The following is a 13941-nucleotide window of genomic DNA, read 5'->3' as shown; positions in this document are numbered from 1 at the left end:
CTCTGCTTTTTAGATGATACTTGTATTTCAGCTGTCCTGTGTGAAATAAGGTTTCATATGTTGCCCCTCAGTCCATTCCAGAATTCATACAAACCATAAAATCTGAGCTGAGCCATAAGCTTGTTCTAAAATGGTTCCTCAACACATCCAGGGAGAAAGCAAGAGGTTTATGAGAAAAGATAAAGGGTTATTGGATAGGGGAGGGATTTTATTGTTTCACCTTCTAGTGAATCAATCACTCTGAAATGCAGACTGGGGGGTTATTTATTTATGTGTTCATTAGTTTTAAATAATTCATGTTTGTACAGCTGTAGAAACAAAAAGACACTCTGCAACAAGTGAAGAATAAGCAATTAACACTGTTCGGCAGAGCTATATCTAGCTAGTTATTAGTTTTTGAATCCATAAACACACGCAATTTTGTCTCTCCCTAAATCAATCAGGTCTCTCTGTTCAAAACAAATGAACAGAGTGACGGAAGGTGGGAAAGTGAGGGAGACGACTAGAGAGTCACTATTATTCTCTGCTGTATAAGGTGTAACAGGCAAATTTAGGAAGCGTCAAATATGAGGTGATAACAAGGCACGGGGGGAGAGAAAGAGAGGGGGGAAGAAAAATAGACAAGTGGAGGAGGGCTGTAATTTGGCCGTTGGCCTTCATTAAGGCTGATGCGGCAGAGACAGCTGGAGAGAAAAGCACCATCTGGAATTGAGAGAGCGAGAGCGCGCAGTCGCCTGTCTTTGCAGCAGACTTTCAGATATAATGGACATCTGAGTTAGAATAACATCATCAGAGGAGGTTATTTGTGTGATTGGAAACTGAATATTGGCCATGAAACCAATAAACCACTGCGGGCCATCAGTGTGTAATGTACAATGACCCCGGGAGCACAACATCTCTGTGTATTTACGACATCAATAAGCGTTATACTCATCATGTGCTCTTGAAACAGAAGCGTAAAACAATGTTATTGGTTCAGTACAGCAGCAATTGTGGCATAATGTTAATTAGCACAAAAAAAAAAATACTCGTCCTTTGTTTTCTTAAATAAATAAATAAATAAATAAAATTTGAGGTTATGGTAAGGCACTTAAAGTTAAATAAATGGGGACTATTTTTAGATGAATTAAAAGGAATAATGTAAAGTTTATGTAATAAAAGCACTTACATTAATTCTTCTGTTAAACTTGTGTATTATTTGTCCTGTAAAGATCTTCTCCTCGTTTTTACAGTAATTTTAGTGTTTATGTTGTTTTCCTGGCGATGAGGGTGTAAAATTGATGTAACTTTACACAGAAAAGGTTAGTAAGCGTTTTTTTTTTTTTTGCACTAAAATCAGAAACATGAAAAATTCCATGTTCCATGTTTTTGTTGCTGTATTATTCAAGCAGAGAGTATTTTAACATTAACAGATTGGCCTCATCTACTTTCTTTGTGAAAACAAAAAGACAACAGAAGAAACTAGAGAGCACCGTTTTTTTTTTTGTTGTTGTATTTTGTTTTGATGTTTGATTTTTCTAATTTGATGTAAATTAGATTATATAATTTTACAATTTAAAACAAAAACAGAAATAATGGTCTGACCATACTTTGTGAAATTATAGTACAGAAGACACATCTGCCCAAAACTGAAAACAGCAGACAGCCTGAATGAGACGCAAATTCACTCTCTGACAGCAGGTGGCGCTTATGGAACAGTATTGATATAAGTATTGATATTCTGAAAAAGGCGTTTTTTTCTCGGCGGCTGAGAGTTGAGAAATGTCCATCTTTAGCTAAAACGCTGCGGTCATCACTGTCACTTTATAGTCAGCCAACCAATCAGAGTAGAGGAGGGGCGGGACTAATACCGACACCTGGCTTGTACTACGACTGAACAACATTGGAGAAGTTAATATTGCTTGTCTCTGAGTATTTATGTTTTTACCGGGTGGAATTGCCGGACTACCATATTACTGCTATGAAAAGTAATGCTTGGAGAAACATTTAATTCGCGATGTGTTTGCCGTTACTGCAGCGGACATTCCGTATCATAGCAACCACAGCGTCTCAACGGAAAAAAAACGCTGCGCTCTCAAGAGCTCACAGCTGGGCATTTTCAGCAAAGTGCCTGTGCCCGGTTGCATAAAGCACCTTAAGTGTAATTTTCCCTTAAGATCGCCCTTATGTTTCCCTTACACTTAAGGGCGTTGCATAAAATATCCCTTAAATGTCACTTAAGGGTTTGTTTAGTTGAAACGTCATAGACCCTTAGAATTTCTATTAAGTATCCCTTAAACCCCTTTAAGTGTTGCATAAAGCCCCTTAGCTGTCATTTCCCTAAGTATAACATAAGGTATGGAAAATGTCACCTTAAGTGTTAAACAGCGCGCTGATTCAATCCACGATCGTCCTCTTTATATGTTAAACAGATTAATTTAGGCATTTATTCACATACAACCATTGATTAAATTACATTCACACATAATACCTCAAACAAGAGTCCGTCACACACGAGAACAAATTCATATTCGATATTTTATTCCTGTATTTTCCTACGTATTACCTGGAGATAACTTAAAAAACACACATAAACCGTATATTGTCGCAATCGTGTGTTTATTGTGTTTACGTTTCAGTTTAGCTGCAGCGATTACTGCTGTATTCCATCATAACACTTCTATGAGTCCGGATTGGACTTTCAGCGCAAGAGCGCCCTCCGGCTTCGAGTATGAATGAAACATACGCTTCATAATGTTCACATCGCCTCGGAAACTCAATAAAATGATTTTTCAGAATTTTTCGTTTTGAGTGAATTATCAGTTTGAGTTTCCGTCTCGCTTGGTCCTTCTCGTTTATATTTGGTTTATATTTTGTTCTCCTTATCCGTGTTATACTGTTTTCTGTGAAAACTTACACCACTATCTGCATTACAAAATAACGTGTCCATAGCAACAATAGATTTTTTTAACGGCAAACCTTGAATCGCTGTCGTAAAACACTTAACGGTTTCCCTTTAGTAAGGGAAGTGTTTAAGGGATTATATGCAACACCCTTAAATCATCCCCTTAGGTAAGGGGAAATCATGCCTTAAGTTTCATACTTAAGGGAAAAACTTAAGGTTCTTTATGCAACCGGGCACTGACGTTTTCAGCTGGCTAGTTTTATGCGGAGGTAAGATGAAAGGAAAATACCATCTAAACTTTTCTGAAGACAGTCAGTTTCTCTCAAAGATACATTCATATAAACCCCCACCCCCAATTCAGTAGGATTTTCTTCCATGAACAGTGAACAGTGATCTTGCTCTTCCTGCTACAGTATTTTCTCCCCTTTGCGCTTGTGTTCAGCATCTCTGGCTTCTGTTAATGGCCATTTACAGTTGGATTATTAATAAAGTTGTGTTATTTATAGTTCCTAAAGTTCTCCAACCATTATTCAAAAGTGTATGCAGTTAGCAGGGATCTACTTTCAATTAATCATGCTGTCTACATTGCTTAGCCACTTGTTTTTTGTTGTTTTTTGTTTTTTATTTCACTCTGTGTGTGTAATTCAAACCGGTTTACGCTGGAACCAGTATATCACCCAGCACTACCCCCCACTGAGGCCACATTCACACAGCAGCAGAATACAGTTGTCAGTCCTGTATTTGAGTCCTTAATACGGTAACGTTCAGACACAGTACGGTTATTTACAGGCGTGACAACCGCATTCTATAACCGAAGTCAGATCTGTAAATTTTCAGGACTCAACCGCATTCTCGGAACACGCACTGTGTGAACGGAACAGGATTGGACAACTAGTTGTCCGTTACGTCGTTCAGTGGACAAAGCCGCTCTACCACACAAACACATGTCTAACATGTGCTGCATGCTTTAATTTGTGGTTTCGGTAACTTACAGTGACAGAGAAATGAGCTGTGTGTCATCTGAAAGTTTTGTCTCCATCGAAGCTGCTCCCATCCAAATTTAGAAGCTGCTGTTGGTAAATGAAGTTTTAATGGATAAACTCGTGGCTCGATTAGACTCTTTTTGTGTCACAAAGTGATAAGACTTTTGGTTTTATGGACGTCGCCATATTTGATATTACTTTGGTGAATGTCGCTATGGTTACTGGTAACAAATACAGGCTTGACTCCCATTGCACATTCATACAGATAGTATTCGAGGCGCTTCTGCTAGCTTCTGTGTGAGCAGGACATTTCGAGACTCACACCGGTGAGTAAACGCTGTTGTCACTCCCAAAAACTGACAGTGTGAACGTGGCCCAAAACCACATTAAGGGTGTGTTCACACTTGTAGTTTGGTTCGTTTGGTTTATTTGGTCCAGACCAAAAAGTAAAAATGATACATTTGGTCCTGGTCCGTTTAGTGTTCACACTGGCATTTTTGACAGTGAACCTAAAGATAACAAACTTAAAGGCATAGTTGATTTGTTGGGTTGAATGATGTATATTTTGTGACGGAACTCAGCAAACACTCCAAAACAAAATGAAAAGGTGCATATGACTTAAAGCGCCACTGCATTCACTGATCGGTCTGCTCAGCGCCGGACTAAGCACGCTTGTTGTGTGTATATGATTTTATTTTCACCACCTGCAAACTCACAAAGAGCTCATAAAAGGCACTTACTGCCTCTACTCCATGTCTCCTCTGCTCATTTTGTTTTGGATACACTGCTTGTTCCCTTCTTGAAATCATGTCACATAGTGTTGGATCTTGTCATTACTTCCTGTTTTGGTTCGTTTAGATGTATTTAGTCCGTGTTGCATTCTGATTTCAATCGAACCGCACCAGAGTTCGTTTGGAAGTGGATTGAGACCCATCTTTTTAGCGGTCTCTGTCTGCTTGTTTGGTGCGCAACAGGGTTCAGGTGGCAGTGTTCACACTTGCTGAACCGCACTAACAGAGCAATCGCACCAGAGTTTGTTTTAATCGAACCAAACATGACAAGTGTGAACACACCCTAACACTCACGTTGTTTATGTTTTTGTTGCTGTACGGTGAGTATTTTAACATAACATACTGGCCCCATTCCCTTCCATTGTTAATTTTTTTTTCTCTAAAAGAGAAATGAGAGACATTAGAAAGAAATGAGAGAGCATTATTTTTGGCTCATTAACATTACACCACATCTGCTTCCTATCGAGCCTGACATGTATTGAACATCCCTTTAAGCTTTTTGTGACATCATCAGGTAAGACCTTTTAGTCTTCTTAGCATTTTAAATGAGAGCAATGATTATTATATGTCGTGCCTCGAGTGATTATTAATCAGCACGGAGCATTAGCCATCACCCCGGCCCTCCTACTTACAACCTGGACATGCCATTAAAATGCCATTAACAGACGTGACCTGCAGATCAGTGTCAAAGTTCAAGACACATGCAGCCTTGTGTAGAGAATGATGGTTAGTGGATAGATATTCTCAGTATGGAGGGAATTGTGCAGGTCAAGAGCTATAAATCCAGGCATCATGGTCTCAGTGTGTCTTCCTTTAAGGGCTTGTCTCACCTTAAAGATTATTCCTTCAGCGCTCCGCCCGCTGTGACATACTGCCCTAGCCAGTGCCGCTGACTTTGACAAATATCACATCTGCTTGCAGACAGAAGAGACACGGTCTAGACGAGTAGATCCATACACATGCTGACTGTGTCTCTCTCTCGCCCTGCCTCCCTCCATGTCCATTACAGAGCAGTTGTGTTCATTTGTAATCTTGACATCACTGATGCCGCATCACCCTTCATGTTCAGCCCCTCTCTCTTCTGCTCCAAGGCTAAAGTCTTTATGAATATAAAGTTGTTTACAAACCAACACTGTGAGGATAGAGCAGGCTCTCATTTACAAACCCTGGCAGAAAGAATCTATTTTGGGTTGGGTGTATATGCCATTGGCCTGAAGGAGGTGTGTGATGGGTGTATTTGAGTGATTTGTATGTCGGCGTGGTTAAGTTTAGGGTACGTTGAGCATTTTTGAGCATGTGTGTGTGGTGGCGGAGATCACGCATCTTGGCTGAAAGAGTAAAGTCTGTCTGTACTAAATCAGTTTTGTCACTTGAGTTATAGATGCAGAATGAAAACAGTCACCTTAAAGGGACAGTGCAGGCAAAAATGAATATTGTCATTATTCATTTGCCCTCACATTGTTCTAAACCTGTCTGACAAGCTCCAAAACAACAAAATGCACCATTAAAGGTATAGTTCACCCAAAAAAAAGGGAAAATTCTGTCATTGTTACTCACCCTCATGCCGTTCCAAACCTGTAAGACCTTTATTAATCTTCAAAACACAAATTAAGATATTTTTGATGCAATAGACAGCAAAAGTAATAAGGACAATAATAAAATAGTCCATGTGACATCAGTGGTTCAACCGTAATTTTATGAAATGATGAGAATACTTTTTATGTGCAAAGAAAACAAAAATAACTTTATTCAACAATTTCTTCTCTTCTGTGTCAGTCTTTGCTGCATGGGTGAACTATCCCTTTAAGGTAACATTATACACCAACATCAAATGTGTGACTTTATTCTGACATGACAAAAGATAATTCTGAAAAGAAAGTATTAAAAAATCATAACAGAATTTTAATTTTTGGGTGAACTATCCTTGAAACTGCTGTTACTGGATCATCGAGTGAACTCGAGAGGCATATCCGTTTATTTGTGAATGAATCGTTTAGTTTGGATCAATTGATTAATTAAAAATAGATCATAAATAGTAGATAAAAAATAAATAAAATAGATTAAAAATTTGTAATAAATCATCTATTGCTTAAACATGCTTAACAACGTCTTACATTTTGGGTTGTTCATCACAAATTACTTCATAAGTCTATGATACTGTGCACTAATCATATAGAATACTTTTATGATATTTATGATACAGTATGTAGCCTTGATGAGCATAAGATACTTTTTTAAAAATCATCCAAAATTGTACCAACCCCAGACTTTTTATAAAGGTAATATAAGTAACAATATGAGTTGTAAACTCCCAACTACGAGCTGTGATTACAAGAAATAAAGTTACGTTTGTGAAAAATTGTTTCAATCATATGATATAAGTTCCAATTACCTTTATTTTTTCACATAGAGGCCAAAAATGGGCTTCCATGTGAGAGTTAATGGCATTTTACTGCCATAAATAATGACAGAATTGAACTATCCTTTTAGCAGATAGTGGATGGGAAATCATTATTTTATGTTTATGATAGAGTGAGGTATTATAGTCTGTGTGTGTGTGTGTGAGAGAGAGAGAGAGAGAGAGAGAGAGAGAGAAAGAGAGAGAGAGCGAGAGCGAGAGAGAGAAAGAGAGGATGTTTCTCCGTCCAAGGTCTCTTCCTCACATTGTTCACTGTCACAGTCACTCATTCCTGCTGGCCCAATATCCACTTCACTCTGTTATTGACAAGTCACACTAATACTTGCACACAAACATTGTTCAAATGTGTCCTTCACCGCAGAAACCCTCACAGCTTCAAGCTGCTGCTCAGAACAGATGAGACCTGCGGTACCGTGTGGCTCTCTGGACTCACGATTTGTATTCTCCACAAGACATATGCGTGTATGAATAATTTTTCTATAGTATCTCCCATTTACAAGATAACCACAGTGTATTAAAACAGCAGCATGCACAGCGTAAACGTGTGTGTGCGTGAGAGGAGAGAGAGAGGTAATTTGTTACTGGTGGAATGGAGCTGTACTCGGCTTCCTGAGAATATTTTAGCCCTCACATGCTGCTTTGCGGCCTTTGAAATGCAAACAGCTTCACTTCAGTCCCAGAAATCAAAATGAATATATAGACCTCGAAGACAACAGTTATATTTTCATTTCTGTGTAAAATCAGTGTATTGCAGCAGGCTGGTGCCCTGTAAATGGTTTCCTGTCTTAGTCCTTTGAGGAGAACTGTGTTAGGCCACACCAGATTACACCAGATGCTATTGCATCAGCACGCATGAGATTTACTAATATTGCAGTCAGTTGTTGGATTTTGAGAGAAATAGCTTATATTTAAAGCAACTGTATTCTTCCAACTAGGTTTTCTTTTTATTTCTAATGAAAACTTTGTGACCACAGTAGAGCAAATAATCTGATTTCAGCTAAATAAATATTATACAGCAAACACATGCTGGAGTAGAATGAGTCACAATTTATTTACTGTGCACTCTGAAATATTTGTAGTAGGGGTCGACCGATATGTGTTTTTCAGGGACAATGTCCGTACTGATTATTACAGATCAAGTAGACCGATAACCAATATTTTGAACTGAGATATATGTCTGGTGGAAAAATTAAAATAATGTCAAAATTAAGAATAGCAAGGGTCCTGACAAAAACTTTCTTTAAATGCTTTAAATTATTTTATTGGCAAATCGGTTTTAAAAATGGCTGATACCGATAACCATAAAAGGCTTAAAACCAGTAATCACCTAGGTCAATAACTGGTTGATTATTACAGATCAAGGGGACTGATAATCAATATTTTGAACCGATATGTCTGGTGTAATAATGAAAATTAATGTCAAAATTAAGAATAACAAGGGCTCTGGTTTTGAAAATGACCAATACTGATAACCATAAAAATGCTTAATATCGGTGACAATAATCAGTCGATTATTACAGATCAAGTAGACCGATAACCAATATTTTGAACCGATATGTATGGTGTAAAAATTTTAATCAATGTCAAAATTAAGAAAAACAAGGGCTTTGCAAATTGGTTTTGAAAATTACCAATACCGATAACCATAAATAGACTTAATGTCAGTGCCAGTAATCACCCAGGCTGATAATTGGTCGATTATTACAGATCAAATAGACCGATAATCATTAATTTGAACCAATATATATGTCTGGTGCAATAAGGAAAATTAATGTCAAAATTAAGAATAACAAGGGCTCTGATAAAAATTTTCTTTAAATGCTTTTAAAAAATTTAATCTGCAAATCAGTTTTGAAAATGACCAATACCGAAAACCATAAAATCGCTTAATATCAGCACAGATAATTGGTTAACTCCTAATTTGTAGTTTAAACAGAAAAAAGTAAGAAACTTTTAATTGGTTGATTGTCTATAATTTCTATTTACGTAACCTGCCATATACAGTTACCATATACAGTGAAATGTAATTTTTTTTTTTACATAAATATTATGTCTTTTCTAAGTTAACCATGTAATTTATGTTGAAAATGTATTATATTCAAACAATCCAGCACATATACTTTATGGTAATATGTTTCTTCTTATTTTCTTATCAGTTTTTATCCGTGTATAATAGGATGTTTTATTTTACATTTCTATGTTTATTGCAGTGTTTTACCCTGATTTTTTTGTGTACTTAAGATAAAAAAATAATAAAAATAGTATTATTAAAATATTGATATCACTAACATATATTTTATATATTATTTAAAAATAAATGTGTATTTATTTATTAGCTTGCCTGAAACATTGTTGCTCTATTTTTTCTGCCAATTTTCCCCTACTTTTAACACATTTAACAGGATTAATTCTTTTAATTGTGTTCATCAACTAGTGTTCATAAACATCAACTGCCCAGGCCGCACATTCATTTACAGTTTCTTTGCTCTCTGTCTTCCTCCTCTCTGTCTCTGTCTCACTGTAACTGCACTAATAAGAGCTCTGAAACAGATTCAGAGTTTGGGATGCCTTGGGAGAATATTACTCTAAAAAGCTGATCTCAGACCAGCTTTGCCTGCACTAAATCACACCCCAGCCATTGCCAGGAATAAAAAAGATCCCTGATCAGGGGCTGAATGTTGTATTAATGGATAGCTCAGGCTCAGAGGATTGTGATGGGGATTTGGCCTTAACAGAAGTGCACTAAAGAGCTGAGAACTATTGTTAGAGAAGAGGGTCATCTGGAGGCTGAGTGCACATTGCATCATTTTTTGCTCACTCTGGTCCTTGTCCTGATAGAGCATGCTGTTTTGCAGCCAACACTCATGCCTTTAGGACAAGAGCTCATGCGGGCCATGGCTGGAGAGGCACTGACCTGCTGTATTGCAGCTGCTCCCCCTGAGAGAGGGAGCTATGGAGAAATCCACAGGAGAGATGGGAACAAACTTCCCCTTTTCCAACAAAATAAGCTCCTCAGCAGTCTGACAATCTGATATTGTGTGTATCCAAGCCTGCAAAAGTTTCCCCGCTTTAGGGAATGTTTAAATCGCTGCTCTGTTGCCCAGGGCATCTACCGGCAATAATTGGCCAATGATGAAGACTGAATGGGAAAACACTGAACGTGCTCCTTACTCCCTCCACAGAGACAATGTAAAAGTGCTGAGTAAGTGTTTAATAGCCAGAAGCTGTTTTGCTGTTTGTTTTGATGAAGGTAAAATTGTTTAGTTGAACGCTCTGCCTGTGAGGAACGTTATATTTAGTGAAAAACGATGGCAAAAACTAGTCGAAATTAAATAAACAGACCATCAAGAAGTCAGCAGGTTTTTTAATGTGCCAACAATTGTAAAACGCACTGAAGTTCAGACTCAGCCACGCAGCACAAATAACACACAATGTGAAGTGAACTTAAGGGCTTTTCACATTACACTTAACCCTGGGTTAACATCCTTTCCCAGAGGAACATTTTAACACTTAGAGGCTGCTCTTTTATAGCTTGAGAGATTTAATGGATTTCCCCATAATGTTTCACTTACTAAAGTCACTAACTTAAAAAATAAAACAAATGCAAATGGAAAAACTAGAATAATTTGATTCATATTAAAGTGGTCATGACATGGATTTATGTTCTTTCAGGTTCACTTATAATGTTAATAAAAATGTTTTTGCACACACACACACACACACACACGTTTGTTTTTGTGAATTGTGGGGACTTTCCACAGACTTCTATAGTTTTTATACTGACACAACGATATTGTCTATCCCCTAACCCAACCCTAACCCTAAACCTACCCCTTACAGAAAGCATGTTTGCATCGTTACACTTTCAGATAAACATCATTTACTATTTTTAATCATTTTTTTACATTGTGGGGACCACAGGCCGGTAGTAAAATTTCAGGTTTTACTATCCTTGTGGAGACATTTGTTCCCCACAATGTAGCAAAAACAAGTACACACACACACACGTTGTGTTTCCATGTTTTATGGGGACATTCCATAGGCGTAATGGATTTATACTGTACAAACTGTATTTTCTATCGCCCTACACCTAAACCTAGCCCTCACAGGAGACTGTGCATACTTTTACTTTCTCAAAAAAACTCCCCGTTTCCTTATGGGGACCTGAAAAATGTCCCCACAAGGTCAAAATTTACTGGTATTACTATCCTTGTGGGGACATTTGGTCCCCATAACGTGATAAATACCAGGTACACACATACACAAAAACAAATGTGTGACTAATGTTATTATTTACCCTCATTCTAATTTGTCTAATAAAACAACCTGTTTTAGGTCAGTATCAGCCACTGTTATGACTGGCTAACGTCATTGCATAGGAAACTGTATCAACGCCCTCTCACTTTTGCGTAAGAGTGTATATAAAACGCATATAAAACCATCATTTACAGACAAAGAGTTATGAAATCATTTACTTACAGTTTGCAATGTAGTTGCTGTCAGACAGGGCTTAATTTGTGCCGGAACTAGTTGGATCTGGATCTGACACCTCCGAAACCCAATCCGGCACCTCATTTTAAGGCAAGTCATTTCACTCAGCTGCCATTTTTGAAACGCCTCTCGGGCAGGCAAGTGCAGCTCCTATCTCTTTGAATGGATAAACATAACATTCTTTAAAACTGTTCACCAAGCTTATGATTGAATTTCATATTTGAAATCGCCAGTGAAATCTGACAAGAACTGCCTCATAAATATTGTTCCCTATGTTTCAATATCGTTAAAAAAGCTTATTTTTTCAGGCTAGATCAGCCAGTGCGCATGCGCAGTACTGAGCGCTACGGCGACGCGGAGGAGACAAATTGTTGAACAAAGTCGCTATTTTCGTTTTCATTGTGTACAAACAGTATTCTCGTAGCTTTGTAAAATTATGGTTGAACCACTGATGGCGGATGGACTATTTTGACATTGTCTTTTATACTTTTCTGGGCCTTGACAGTGGTATTTACTTGGCAGTCAATGGGACAATCACAAGCCTCCTGGCGAACAAAGCTTTTACAGGTTTGGATTGACATGGGGGTAAGTGATTAACAGCAAAATTTTCATTTTGGGGTGTAGTAACCCTTTAAGACAAAAGCGACTGTGTTTTCAGGGATACTTGCCAGGACGGCCATTACGATGCCATTTTGTGTGTATTTGGCCGCTTAAACTCAACAAACTAGGAACAATAACTTACTATGATACTCGCAATTCGGCTTTACGCACACTATGTACGTGACTGAGAGTGCACAAGTATCGAATAGATTAAAATACTTATAAAAGAAGTGCAAATTATACATTTCTGTGATGATACAAATATGACTCGATTAGACAAGTGACAGTTCTGTCAACTGTCCTGAAACACAAGGGAAAGTCTTGGATCAGCATGCAGCAGATCGTTGTAGTGCAGACAAGATGCGTCGATGTGAGGCCTCTTTCAGAGAGTGAAAGAGAAAAAGAGAGTACAGCTGAATCACTCACGCAATTTTCAAAAAAAAAAAAAAAAATGTGATTGCGCGAATGCTCTGTTACCTACTGTAATCACATGCCGGATCAGTCACCCAGCTTTGTTCCGGGACCTCACAATTTACAAATTAAGTACTGCTGTCAGATCCAGTACCGCTTCATCTTCCAGCAAAAGTTTCTTTGCAAACTCTCTATTACACTGCTCTGCTGAAAAAAGCAATAGAAACCATTACAAGAATTTGTAATGGTTTTACTGGTCCTAATGGAACTTAATGGAAACTGTAATGGACTCTTTTGGTCACTACTGGTAAATGGTCACCTTCTATTGGTGGCACAGTGTCAAATTTACTACCCAGGACATTGTTGACATCAATGCTCCTACTTTACTTTGAATGGAGTGACGTTGCATTGCGTCATTGGCATTGCTAGCGGCAGAAGTTCGGAAATTTTCAACTTTCAAGCACCAAAGCAGGTGTCAGCAAATCAGATTGCCTTATGCAAATACCCTGTATCACGATTGGCTGTCTGCACTATGACGGTTGCGTCCGCACCAAGCTTTAGACACGCCCACCATCAAGTGTCGACGCCGAAGCCCTGTGTGAATGTACCATGGCTTAGGATAAAATATATACAAATTGTGAATCACTGAACAAGGTTAACCATTTCAAGTGTGAAAAGGCCATCAGAAGAGAAAGTTCACCATTCATGACATAAAAGGAGCAATGCACATATATGTGTGTGGTGGGGGTTGAGTGGTTCTTGAGCATTAAAAGATCACAGGTATGAGTCAGGCTGGGTTTAGCACTCTCTCGCTCTTTCTCTCTCTCTGGTTTTGTCCCTTTCCCGCTCCTTCTACCTCTCGTAATAAGGTCATTCTGATTGATATGATAATCCCAAGCGTGGAGCATGAAAGAGGCTGGAGAGATACGGAATAGCTAAGAGTGTGCATGAAGGAGGGAAGTGGAGAGCCCTGGATTTAATTTCACCTCTTTCACAGGACAACTTCTTACCGAGTCTGACCTGATGTGATTATACAGAAGATCTTCAGCATTACCTTTGGCCTCCCCTCACTCGATAATAAGGGAGGCTGTCTAAAAGATCGGTTAAAGCTGCATGACTCACACAGTACGACGGTAATCCCAAATATGAATTGCACCAAATCTTTGTCAATTGATTAGCAAAAGCTACTAAATGTCAAATAAAAACACCACAGCCCTTTAATCCAGAGCTATTCGGCAACTTTTCCTCAGGAGATGCCATTGATCTGCAAGTAATTTCTCCTTCGATATCTGCTAGGAGTTCTGTGCCAGTGTTGTTGTTGTTGTTCTTGAATCTGAATTTAATTTTTGGTGGTCTGACTGA

This window comes from Labeo rohita, chromosome 8 (assembly GCF_022985175.1).
Source record: "Labeo rohita strain BAU-BD-2019 chromosome 8, IGBB_LRoh.1.0, whole genome shotgun sequence".
In the NCBI taxonomy this organism is placed as follows: domain Eukaryota; kingdom Metazoa; phylum Chordata; class Actinopteri; order Cypriniformes; family Cyprinidae; genus Labeo; species Labeo rohita.
This window is presented reverse-complemented; position numbering follows the sequence as displayed.